The sequence below is a fragment of the Chenopodium album genome, chromosome 4 (assembly GCF_948465745.1).
Source record: "Chenopodium album chromosome 4, dcCheAlbu1.1, whole genome shotgun sequence".
NCBI classification, from domain to species: Eukaryota; Viridiplantae; Streptophyta; class Magnoliopsida; order Caryophyllales; family Amaranthaceae; genus Chenopodium; species Chenopodium album.
Genome location: NC_137837.1, coordinates 438296 through 451468, shown reverse-complemented (window position 1 = coordinate 451468; position 13173 = coordinate 438296). Strand labels below are relative to the sequence as shown.

The 13173-nt window shown below is 40.0% G+C and overlaps 1 pseudogene; it reads left to right on the top strand.

The window, feature by feature from the left end:
• The first annotated feature begins 10925 nt into the window (after positions 1-10925).
• LOC145628362 (putative polyamine transporter At3g13620 pseudogene) lies at positions 10926-13125 on the top strand (annotated as a pseudogene).
• Positions 13126-13173: the final 48 nt, after the last annotated feature.

The following is a 13173-nucleotide window of genomic DNA, read 5'->3' as shown; positions in this document are numbered from 1 at the left end:
TTGCTGTGAACCAACGTTTTTGGATATGAGTATGAATATGAAAATGATCAAATCAATGATGTTTGGACCTTCCTCAAATAAAGCTATAAACAATACTCTACTCCCCACCCCCACCCCTCCACCCCCCCCCACCCACCAATGCTACATTTGACTAATTGTAGTTTATTCTAATAAAGAAAAAAAAAATAATGCCACTTTATTGATTTTGAAGGAATTAGCAACTAACTATTCAAAAAAAGGAATTAGCAACTAAAAATATGGAATGAAATAACTCGTTCCCTATGGGGTTTCTCCTTGGGATATTTTTTATTTCCTCAATGATTTCTCCTTTTGGGAAATTTTACCTAGACTCCATTGCTAGATTTCTATCTTTTTTTAAAATAAAAATAATAATAAAAAAAATTTCCTTCTAAATTAAAGGTTATAATCCACACTTTTGGACTGATTTCGAAAGTTTCTAGACTCCATGTTGAAAAACTCGAGATGCTAGGAGATACACCCCAAGGCCATATAATATAATTTGGACCGTACATAATTATTATATGTTGTTATAAATGTTCGCGGTGTTCAAAATTGTCCAAAATTGAAGGTCATAATCCACGCTTTTGGACCAATATTAGAGGTTTCTGGATCCGGTGTTAAAAATTCTTGAGATACTAGGGGATACATCTCAGGGTCATATAATATCGTTTGGAACCATATATGATTATTATATGTTTTCATAAAAGACCGAGGTGGCCTTGAGTTGATGAAATCGGCGCAAGTTGTAAACGGGTAAATCGACAGTTTAAAAGCAAAGTGGATGGTTCCACCTTTCCAAATTGACACTCGAAGTGTATTAGGGTCTATGAAAAGCATCTCAGCAATTTTTTTTCCCAGGTCAAAAAAGTTCAAAATTGTCCATAAGTGAAGGCTATATTTCAGACTTTTGGACCAAAATCAGCAGTTTTAAGATCTTGTGTCAAAAATTCTCGAGATAATAAGGGATACAACTTGGGGTCATATAATATAGTTTGGAACCATATATGATCATTATATGTTTTAATAAATGTCCGAGGCGGCCTTGAGCTGATGAAATCGACGTAAGTTGTAAACGAGTAAAATGACAATTTAAAGGGAAAGTGGATGGTTACACCCACCTAAATTAACTCCTGAAGTGTATTGGGGTCTATGGGAAGAATCTCAACAATTTTTTTTCATAGGTAAAAAAAATGTTCAAAATTTTCCAAAATTAAAGGCTATTATCCACGCTTTTTGAACAATTGTTGAGGTTACAGGGCCCGGTGGCGAAAAGTCTTGAGACCTTGAGGGATACATCTTAGGGTCATCTAATGATATTTCGAACCATATATGACCATTGTAGGTTGTCAAAAATGTCCGTGGTAGGCTTCAATTCACAAAATCAGTGCAAGTTTCGAAAGGATAAATTGACCGTTTTAAGGCAAATTGGATGGTTCCACCCACCCAATTGGACTCCCGGAGGGTATTATGGACCATGGTAAACATCTCGGCAATTTTTATTTTCGGGCGAAAAAAGGTCAAAAAATTCCAAAATTGAAGGCATTATCCACGCTTTTTGAGGAAATTTTGATGTTACGTATCCCGGTGGCGAAAAGTCTTGAGACCTTGAGGGATAAATCTTAGGGTCATCTAATGATGTTCGGAATCATATATGGGTATATGACCATTATAGGTTGTCAAAAATGTATGTGGTAGGCGTCAGTTCACGAATCCGTGCAAGTTTCGAAGGGGTAAATTGACCGTTTCAAAGCAATTTGGATGGTTACACCAACCCAATTAGACTCCCGGAGGGTATTAGGGACCATATTAAATATATTGGCAATTTTTATTTCTTGGCGAAAAAGGGTCAAAAAAATCCAAAATTAAAAGCTATTATCCACGGTTTTTGAGAAATTTTTTATGTTACAGGTCCCGGTGGCGAAAAGACTTGAGACTCTAGGGAATACATATTAGGGTCATATAATGACATTTGGAACCATGTATGACCATTGTAGGTTGTAAAAAATTTCTGTGGTAGGCTTCATTTCACGAAATCGGTGCAAGTTTTGAAGAGGTAAATTGACCGTTATAAAATCCATACATCATCATCATAAATCATCATCATCATACATCACCATCATCATACATCATTATCATCTTCATCATCAGCATCAGCATCCTCAACAAGCATCATCATCTAAAAATAACCATGATCATGATTAGTTATGATAACCATGATGCTTAAGAATTCAAGCTTAGAAGAACGTTAATCAAGATTAATTGATCCTCAATTTCAAACAAATTAGAACTTTAAAAACAAATTATTGTGGGCTGTGAATGAATGTAACAAATGGATCTGCAAATGGAGTATCAAAGCCCTGTATAATCACATGAGACCTCAATCCCCTAAAGTGTCATGGAGAAGACTAGTGGAACAATAAGGCACCTGGCAATTACAGTTGGGTGCTCAAAAGAATCATGAAATGTAGAGAGTTGGGTCCATACTTTGTTTGGACCTTGCTTACTCCTTCTGTTTCAGAGGTGTAATGCTGGGCAAACAGATCAAATGGGGTTGGTTTCTCTATGCAGGGGGCTGCTGGTCAAGTCAGTGGATTCAACTGATGCTTGTGGTTTTGGTTGTGGTCTAATGACCTGCAGTAGGTGTTTTTTTTGGGGGGGGGGTCTTCAGACTGGGGTTTAAATATGCAGATGGGGTTGTTGTTTGCTGCTGCTGGGTGGTGTAGCAGCAGCGGGGGTAGGCATCATGCTAATGGCATCAGTGGTTGAGCTGCAATTGTTGTGTTGGCTGATGCTACACAGGTTGTGGTCAGCTTGGTGGAGGTGAGTTAGACTATAGCAGCTTGGATTTGGCTGTTGATCCAGGTTCAATTAGCTGTGGGTTTTTGAAAGGTTCGGCTTTTCAGAGCCTTGTGGGCTTTCTTTTGAATATCAGGTCTGCAGTTGAGCTCCGGTTTACTGTCATGCTCGATGTGATGCTTGTTTTGATGGTAGAAGCAATTATGCAGCCTGTGGTTCTATTCTAAACATGTGTTTGATTAATTTTGGTTCTTGAAGTCTGACTTAGTTTTAATTAATCAAACATGACCATCAACATTTTGTAATTTCTAACACATAAAACATCATATATTTCACAAAAAATCAGACATAAGAATCATAAACAAAAATCAATATTGACCCTAACGAGGACCCTAATGATGATTTCTAACCTATAATCTAAACAAAAATCATAGTACTCCTAATACCCTCCGGGAGTCCAATTAGGTGGGTGGAACCACCCAATTGGCCTTAAAACGATCACTTTAGCAATGCGCAACTTGCACCGATTTTGTGAACTCAAGCCTACCATGGACATTTAAGACATCATATAATGGTCATATATGGTTTCAAACAGCATTATATGACCCTAAAATGTATACCCTAGAGTCTCAACACTTTTCGCCACCGGGCCCCGTAACCTCAAAAATTCCTCAAAAAGCGTGGATAATAGCCTTCAATTTTAAAATTTTTTGACTTTTTTTCGCCTGGAAATAAAAATTGCCAAGATTTTTACCAAGGTCCCTAATACCCACCGGGAGTCCAATTGGGTGGGTGGAACCATCCAATTTGCCTTAAAACGGTCAATTTACCAATTCGCAACCTACACCGAATTTGTGAACTCAAACCTACCACAGACATTTATGACATCATTTAATGGTCATATATGGTTCCAAGCGGCATTATATGATCCTAAGATGTATCTGCTAGGGTCTCAACACTTTTCGCCACCGGGCCCCGTAACATAAAAAATTCCTCAAAAAGCTTGGGATAATAGCCTTCAATTTTGGAATTTTTTGACTTTTTTCGCCCAGAAATAAAAAGTCCCGAGATGTTTACCATAGTCCCTATTATCCACCTGGAGTCCAATTGGGTGGGTGGAACCACCCAATTTGCCTTAAAACGGTCAATTTACCAATTCGCAACTTGCACCGATTTTGTGAACTCAAACCTACCACGGACATTTATGACATCATTTAATGGTTATATATGGCTCCAAATGACATTATATGACCCTAAGATGTATCCCCTAGGGTCTCAACACTTTTTGACACCGGGCCCCGTAACCTCAAAAATTCCTTAAAAAGCGTGGATAGTAGCTTTCAATTTTGGAAATTTTTGACATTTTTTCGCCTAAAAATAAAAATTACCGAGATGTTTATAATGGTCCCTAATACCCCCCGGGAGTCCAATTGGGTGGGTGGAACCATCCAATTTGCCTTAAAACGATCAATTTACACGTTTTCGTACACTCCTCCTGTATTGGCTATAAACTTTCACGGGGCTTGTACGTAGTCGAATAATGGTCATATATGGGTCGAAACAATATTATATGTCCCCGGGATGCATCCCGTAATGTTCTGTGAAATTCCCACACCAGGTCCAGACACATCCTAAATTGTTTAGATTTCATGTTTTATAGCCTTCATATTTGGCTTCCGTATATCATTTCTTCACCCGGCGAGATTATGCATCTAAGTACTTCCTTGGGTTCCCAAAGGCCCTTGGGAGTCATAAACAGTGTCCGGAACCATCTAATTCATCCTTAAACTTCATGTCTTAAAGGCCTTGGGAGTCGTAAATAGTGCTCGGAACCCGGTATGCCTTGTCCTTGGGTGCACATGTATTATGCACATGCCACACGGCCCCTTGACCACTTGTACCATCCAACATCCCAACACTTAGGCTTTGTGACACCTCTTAATCCCGTACTTAGCCTTTTTTAGCATTCGAGATGCATCGCTAACCTCTTTTTCTAAAATATAGGTGTTTTTGGGGGAGGGACGAATCGAAGTGACATAGGGCTGAATCTCAGTATCCACCGTGCGAGCTTAGCCTACGACACGTGCCGAAACCCCTAATGTAGGACGGCATCGGGCAGTGGGCGCATGCGTCGCTTCTGGCCCGGATTTCGACTTAGAGGCGTTCAGTCATAATCCAGCACACGGTAGTTACGCGCCAGTGGCTTTTCAACCAGGAGACGCATGCGCCACACGGCCCCTTGCCCACGCCCAAGGAAGAAACCCACGCCCATCATGAAACCCCACTCCCTAGGAGAAACCCCAAGCCGAAGCTCAAACTCCACGCCCAAGGAAGAACCCTACGCCCATCATGAAACCCCTCGCCCTAGGAGAAACCCCACGCCTACTGTATCAACCCTACGCCCAAAACTCAAACCCCACGCCTACTGTATCAACCCCACACCCAATGAAGAACCCCACGCCCTAGAAAGAAACCCCACGCCCAATGAAGAAACTCCACGCCCAAGGTCAAACCCCACGCCCAAGCTCAAACTCCACGCCCAAGTTCAAACCCCACGCCCAAGATGAAAACCCATGCCCAAACTCCAACCCCACGTTTAATCTCATACCCCACGCCCAAACTCCAACCCCACGTTTAATGTCATACCCCACGCCCTAGGAAGAAACCCCACGCCGTTACTCAAACCCCAAGCCTAAAGTGGGGACCCCACGCCCAAGGAAGAACCCCACGCCTAAGAGGGACCCCACACCTAAACTCAAACCCCACGCCCAAGGAATAACCCCACGCCCATCCTGATACCCCACACCTAACTTATCAACCCTACGCCTATCCTGAAACCCCACGCCTAAGCTCAAAACCCATGCTTAAAGAGGGAACCCACGACCAAGGAAGAACCCCACTCCCAAGGAAGAAACCCCAAGCCCATCTTGAAACCCCACGCCCAAGGAAAAACCCCACGCCCAAGGAGAAACCCTAAACGAACCAACCCCACGCTCTAGGACCAACCCCACGCCCAACCAACCGACCCCACGCCCAACTAATAAGCCCCACGCCTTAGGGAGGACCCCATGCCCGAGGGACACCACGCTTATATAGGGGAGGGGCCAACGCCCAAGAAAACCCCACGCTTATAGAGGGACCCCACGCCTAAGGAAACCCCACGCTCATAAAGGAACCGTACGCAATACTTCTTTTGGGGTGCTCAAAGTTTCTGAGGATAGTAATCTTCATGCCCTAGATGAACAGAACAATATCTTTTGGTCATCAAATATATCTAATGATCACGCAAATAATTCAGTAGCTCGGCTTTTAGATATTCTGCTTTCAAATGCTATTGGGGAGACAATCTAGCAGAGTTTGGAACATCCTTCACACAGCTTTTAGATATTCTGCTTTCAAATGCTATTGGGGAGACAATCTAGCAGAGTTTGAAACATCCTTCACACTCATTGTTGCCATCAATGCACGTTGATGTGCATAGTAGCTCAGCTTTTAGATATTGGAAATCTTATTCTTCTTTCAAATGCTACTGGGGAGACAACCTCGCAGAGTTTGGAACTTCAGCTTAGGTACTCTTCCTCGAAACCTTCCTGAATTTTTCACTTTAGATGGTGATCCCAGCTATAAGATCAAACTCAATTTTCCTCCAATGTGTCTGCAAATTCCTGACTGACTATAAAAAGGTAATAACCTGCTTACAAGGTGATTCCTTACTGGTAGTTGTCAAAAATGTCTGTGGTAGGCTTCAGTTCACGAAATCGGTGAAAGTTTCGAAGGGGTAAATTGACCATCTTAAGACAAATTGGATGGTTCCACCAACCCAATTGGACTGCTGGAGGGTATTAGGGACCATGGTAAACATCTTGGCGATTTTTTTTTGGGCGAAATAAGGTCAAAATATTCCAAAATTAAAGGCTATTATCCACGGTTTTTGATGAATTTTTGATGTTACAGGGTCTGGTGGCGAAAAATCTTGAGACTTTAGGGGATAAATTTTAGGGTCATATAATGACGTTTGGAACCATATATGACCATTATAGGTTGTCAAAAATGTCCGTGGTAGGCTTCATTTCACGAAATCGGTGCAAGTTTCGGATGGGTAAATTGACCGTTATGAGGCAAATCTGATGGTTCCACCCACCCAATTGCACTCCCGGAGGGTATTAGGGACAATGGTAAACATCTCGACAATTTTTCTTTTTGGGCGAAAAAAGGTCAAAAATTCCAAAATTGAAGGCTATTTATCCATGTTTTTTGAGGAATTTTTTATGTTACGAGGCCCGGTGTTGAAAATTCTTGAGACCCTAAGGGATAAATTTTAGGGTCATATAATGATTTTTGGAACCATATGTGACCATTATAGGCTGACAAAAATGTCCGTTGTAGGCTTCAGTTCACGAAATCGGTGCATGTTTCGAACGGGTAAATTGACCGTTTTAAGGCAAATTGGATGGTTCCACCCACCCAATTGGACTCCCGGAGGGTATTAGGGACCATGGTAAACATCTCGGCAATTTTTATTTCCGGACGAAAAAGGGTCAAAAAATTCCAAAATTAAAGGCTAATCCACGCTTTTTTTTACCAATATTAGAGGTTTCAAGATCCGGTGTTAAAATGCTAGAGATACTAGGGGATACATTTCAGGGTCATAATATATAGTTTGGAACCATGTATGGTCATTATATGTTTTCATAAATGAACGAGGTGGCCTTGAGTTGATGAAATCGGCGTAAATTGTAAACGGATAAATCGACAGTTTAAAGGCAAAGTGGATGGTTCCACCTTTCCAAATTGACTCTCGAAGTGTATTAGTGTCAATGTGAAGCATCTCGGCAATTTTTTTTTGGGTCAAAAAAAGTTCAAAATTGTCTAAAATTGAAGGTTATAATCCATACTTTTGGACTAATATTTGAGGTTTCAGGATACGGTGCCGAACATTCTCGAGATACTAAGGGATACATTTCGGGATCATATAATATTGTTTGGAATCATATATTATCATTGTATGTTTTCATAAATGTCTGAGGTGCCCTTGAGTTTATGAAATCAGTTTAAGTTGTAAATTGGTATATTGGTAATTTAAAGGCAAAGTAGATGTTTTTACTTACCTAAATTGACTCCCGGAGTGAATTTGATTCTATGGGAAGCATCTCGGCATTTTTTTCTCGAGTCAAAAAAAGTTCAAAATTGTATTAATTGAAGGCTATAATCCACGCTTTTGGACCAATATTAGCGGTTTTAGGTGTCGAAAATTTTGGAGATACTAGGGGATACATCTCGAGGTCATATAATATCGTTTGTAACTATATATGATCATTAATTGTTTTCATAAATTGCCGAGGTGGCCTTGAGTTAATGAAATCGATGTAAGTTATTGGATAAATTGACAATTTAAAGGCAAAGTGGATGGTTCCATCCACCTAAATGACTCCCGGAGTGTATATATTGGGGTCTATGGGAAGAATCTCAACAATTTTTTTTAGCGGGTCAAAAAAATTTTAGATTTTTCAAAATTAAAGGCTATAATCCAAGCTTTTGGACTAATGTTAAAGGTTTTGGGATCCGGTGTCAAAAATTCTCGAGATACTAGGGGAAAAAACGCAGGGTCATATCATTTGAAACCATATAAGATCATTATATGTTTTCATAGAATTCCGAGGTGGCCTTGAGTTAATGAAATCGGCGTAAGTTGTAAACGATTTAATTGACAGTTTAAAGGCAAAGTGGATGATTCCACCTATCCAAATTGACTCCCAGAATGTATTGGGTATTTGGGAAGCATTTCGGCAATTTATTTCTCGGGTAAAAATAAGTTCAAAATTGTCCATAATTGAAGGCTATAATCTACGCTTTTGGACCAATTTCGAAGGTTTTGAGACCGACATTGAAAAATCTTGAGATATTAAGGAATAGTGTTGTTTGAAACCATAAATAATCATTTGTGTTGTCATAAATGTCCATGGTGCTTTGAGTTAATGAAATCGGCATAAGTTGTAAACTGGTAAATTACTAATTTAATGGCAAAGTGGATAGTTCCATCCACGCAAATGAAATCGCGGAGTGTATAGGGGGTCTATAAGCTTCTCGATAAAAATAATAATAATAATAATAAAAAAATCTTTTTTTAAAAAAAAAAGTCCAAAAGTGTCCAAAATTGAAGGCTAATCCACGCTTTGGACTAATTTAGGGGGTTTCGAGACCCGGTGTCGAAACCACTCTAGATAATAGGGGAAATATCTCGGGATCATATAATATTATTTGGAACTACATATATATATATATATATATATATATATATATATATATATATATGTCATAAATATCCGTGTTGCCTTGAGTTAATGTAATTGGTATAAGTTGTAAATAGGTAATTTGATAGTTTAAAGGCAAAGTAATTGGTTTCACCCATCCAAATGGGCTCTTGTAGTGTATTGACATTTTTTCCGTTCAAAATTTAAGGTATAATCCAAGCTTTTGGAACAACTTTGGAGGTTTCGCGATCCGGTGTCAAAAAATCTCACGATATAAAGGGATATACCCTTGGGTCATATAATGTCGTTTGGAACGATATTTGATCATTATATGCTGGGTGTTGGTCTTGAGTTAATGAAACCGACGTAAGTTGTAAACAAGTAAATTGAAAGTTTAATGGCAGCGCAGATTGTTCCACCCACCCAAATGGACTCTTAGGGTGCATTAGGGTACACGAGAAGCATTTCGGTTAAAAAAAAAAATTCTAGTCCAAAAAAAGTTCAAAATTAAAAGCTACTCCCTCCGTTTTTAAATATTTGCCCCACTTTTCTTTTCCGACCGTTTTAAAATACTTGCTCCATTTCCTCTTGTGGAAATCTTTTACTATATTTAATTCATTTCTCATGCTTAGTGGACCCAACATAATATTCTCTCTCCTCCTATTCTTCCACTACTTTTGCTTTTTACAATTTTTTAATTTTTTCAACCACTTCACTACCTCTATATTTTAATACTTTCTCCAATTTCTCCTAAAACTCCGCGCATAGAAAAATGGAGCAAATATTTAAAAACGGAGGAATTATTATCTATGATTTTGGACCATTTTGTATTTTAATTTTTCAAAAATAAAATGATTGCATTGGGGTGTCCCTCAAGGTTGTATAAGTTGGTTTAGGTTGTACGAGGACTATAAGACCCGAGTTTAAATTTGTTTCATTTACATACGACCATTTTGGAGTTTTGGACTATACTTAAATTTTGATAGGCGCCTCACACTTGCCATATTTTTTTTAGGAAAATGCTATACATAGGTCTAAGGGGTGCATATAAACATTAAATTTACACTTAAAAATCGTAAAAAGTTAAGAAATCATAAAAATATAACACTAATTACACTAATTTACGCGTGTTTTTGTCATGAATTCCCAACTTTGTATAATTTCCAAGAATGCATTTAATGCTTATATATAGCCCTTAGGGCTACATATAGCTAGAGCTGTCAATTCGGGTAAACGGGTCGGGTTTGAGTCGGGTTAATGTGAGTCGGGTCATCTCGGGTCGGGTCAATATGGGTTAATGTCATAACATATGCGGGTCGGGTTCGGGTTGGGTCATGCTTGAGTCGGGTTACGTCGGGTCATATATCTTATAGGGTTTGGGTCGGGTATAGGTCGGGTTAGTAAAAGGTCGGGTTACATTCGGGTCGGGTGAAAAATAGGTCAGGTTAAATTCGGGTCTTTACGGGTTTAAACGAGTTAGGGTCGTTCTCGGGTTCGAGTCGGGTTCGGTTCAAGTCAATTAATTACGGGTTATAATCAGGTCGGGTCATTCTCGGGTTCAAGTCGGGTTATAATGAAGTCGGGTCGACCCAAAATCAACCAAATTCTAGGGAAAACATGTTTCGTCCCTGAAATTCGTGCCTAAAAACATGTTGTGAAACTAACCTCTTAAAATTCAAAGTGAAATATTGAAGGAATAGAGTTAGGATTCAATTTTTGTTCCAATACCAACATGAGATAACGACCTATACATATTAATTTAATAACAAATCGGGTTGAATTTGGGTCGGGTCAATAACAAGTCAGGTTGATTCGGGTCGGGTTTGTAACAGGTCGGGTTGAAATTCGAGTCGGGTTTGTAGCAGGTCGGGTTAAATTCGGGTCAGGTTAGGAACAGGTCGGGTTGAATTCGGGTCTGGTTAGGAACAAGTCGGGTAGAATTCGGGTTTTGACGGGTTAAAACGGGTTTGGGTCAATTTCGGTTCAGGTCGGGTTCGGTTCAGGTCAATAATTTACGGGTTACATTAGGGTCGGGTCGTTTCTAGGTCGGTTAATGTTCGGGTTCGGGTCTCAAATACTCGGGTCAACTCGGGTCTAGGGTTGGTTTCAGGTCGGGTTAGGTCGGGTTCGGGTCACCATTTTTTTCGGATTCAGATGGATCGGTTAATAGGTCGGGTTAGGGTCGGTATTTCGGGTCGGGTCAGCTTTTCACGCTCTACATATAACATTACCTTTTTTTTTTATTTTATTTTTTTATATTACTGTACTGTTACACCTGCAGTATTGCAGTATTCTGCAATCACATTTAACACATTCAGAAATCATAAAGATTAGATTTTTGGAATTGAAAGCCACAAGATAGACCCCACAAAACTTCCCCCAAAAGAAGATACCATCCACTCCATTCTCTCCATATGCACAAGACAAGTTTAACGAAGCCTAATTCCAGACAAATGGGAGTTTCTCTCTCCTCCCTAAATTCATCTTCAGCATCCACTCCATCATTCTCAATCATAGAAGAAGATGAAGAACACCAATCCAATCATGGCAATCAACTCGAACCCAAGTCACCCAAAAAGCTAGCTCTCCTCCCTTTAATCTTCCTCATCTACTTTGAAGTTGCCGGCGGGCCGTACGGCGAGGAACCCTCAGTAAGATCAGCCGGCCCGCTGTTAGCCATCTTGGGCTTCTTAATCTTCCCTTTTATATGGAGCATCCCAGAAGCTCTGGTCACGGCGGAGCTAGCCACCACCTTCCCCGGCAACGGTGGATTTGTGATCTGGGCTCATAAGGCTTTTGGGCCCTTTTGGGGCTCTCAAATGGGGTTCTGGAAATTCCTGAGTGGTGTCATTAATCTAGCTTCTTATCCTGTTCTTTGCATTGACTATCTGAAACTGGTAATTCCTGCTCTATCTTCTGGGTTTCCTCATTATTTGGCAATTTTAATGTCAACTTCTGTGCTGTCATTTCTGAATTATACTGGGTTGACTGTTGTTGGGTATACTGCAGTAACTTTAGGGGTGATTTCATTGTTGCCATTTATTGTCATGTCTTTGATTTCGATCCCTAATATTGATCCTGCAAGATGGATGAGTTTAGGCGAAAAGGGTGTAAAAAAGGATTGGAGTTTGTTCTTCAATACACTGTTTTGGAACTTGAATTTTTGGGACAATGCAAGTACTTTAGCTGGGGAAGTGGATAATCCTCAAAAGACTTTTCCAAAAGCTTTGTTTTCAGCTGGGATTCTCACTTGTTTGGGTTACTTGGTGCCTCTTTTGGCTGTCACTGGATCAATTCCTCTTGATCAAGAGAAATGGGTTGATGGGTATTTCGCTGATGCTGCTGAAATCATTGCTGGGAAATGGCTCAAGGTTTGGATGGAACTTGGTGCTGTTTTATCAGTTATAGGTCTGTTTGAAGCTCAATTGAGCAGCTGCGCTTACCAATTTCTCGGGATGGCAGATCTTGGGATCGTTCCAAAGTCTTTTGGGGTTCGATCCAAACGGTTCAGCACCCCTTGGGTTGGGATTCTAGTCTCCATGGTCATAGCAATTGCTATCTCATACCTCGACTTTACCGATATAATTTCGTCTGTCAACTTTCTCTATAGCTTGGGGATGTTGCTAGAATTCGCCTCATTTCTCTGGTTGAGGAGAAAAATGCCAGCAATAAAGAGGCCATATCGAGTTCCATTGGAGATGCTGGGGTTGGTGATCATGTGCTTCATACCATCTGTGTTTCTTATCTATGTAATGGTAGTCGCGAACAGAACTGTGTTCATTGTGAGTGCCTTGTTGACTCTACTTGGGATATTGTGGTATTTTCTTATGAAAATCTGTAAAACAAGAGGTTGGTGTACATTTAATACTGATCAAAGCAGTGAGGAAGAACATCATCTTGTTCCTAAGCAGGCTGTGGTTGGCTTATCAGATGAAAGTTAACACCTAAATACCTTATACAGTCGTTTGGGAGTACAGATTGAACACTATTTGAGTCATGGATGTACCCCACTGTAATTTGTTGCATACAATGATACAATACGTAGGCTTGTGGGTTATTTTATTGGTAAAGATTTGTTCTTTTATTTGCATCAAGACAATCATGA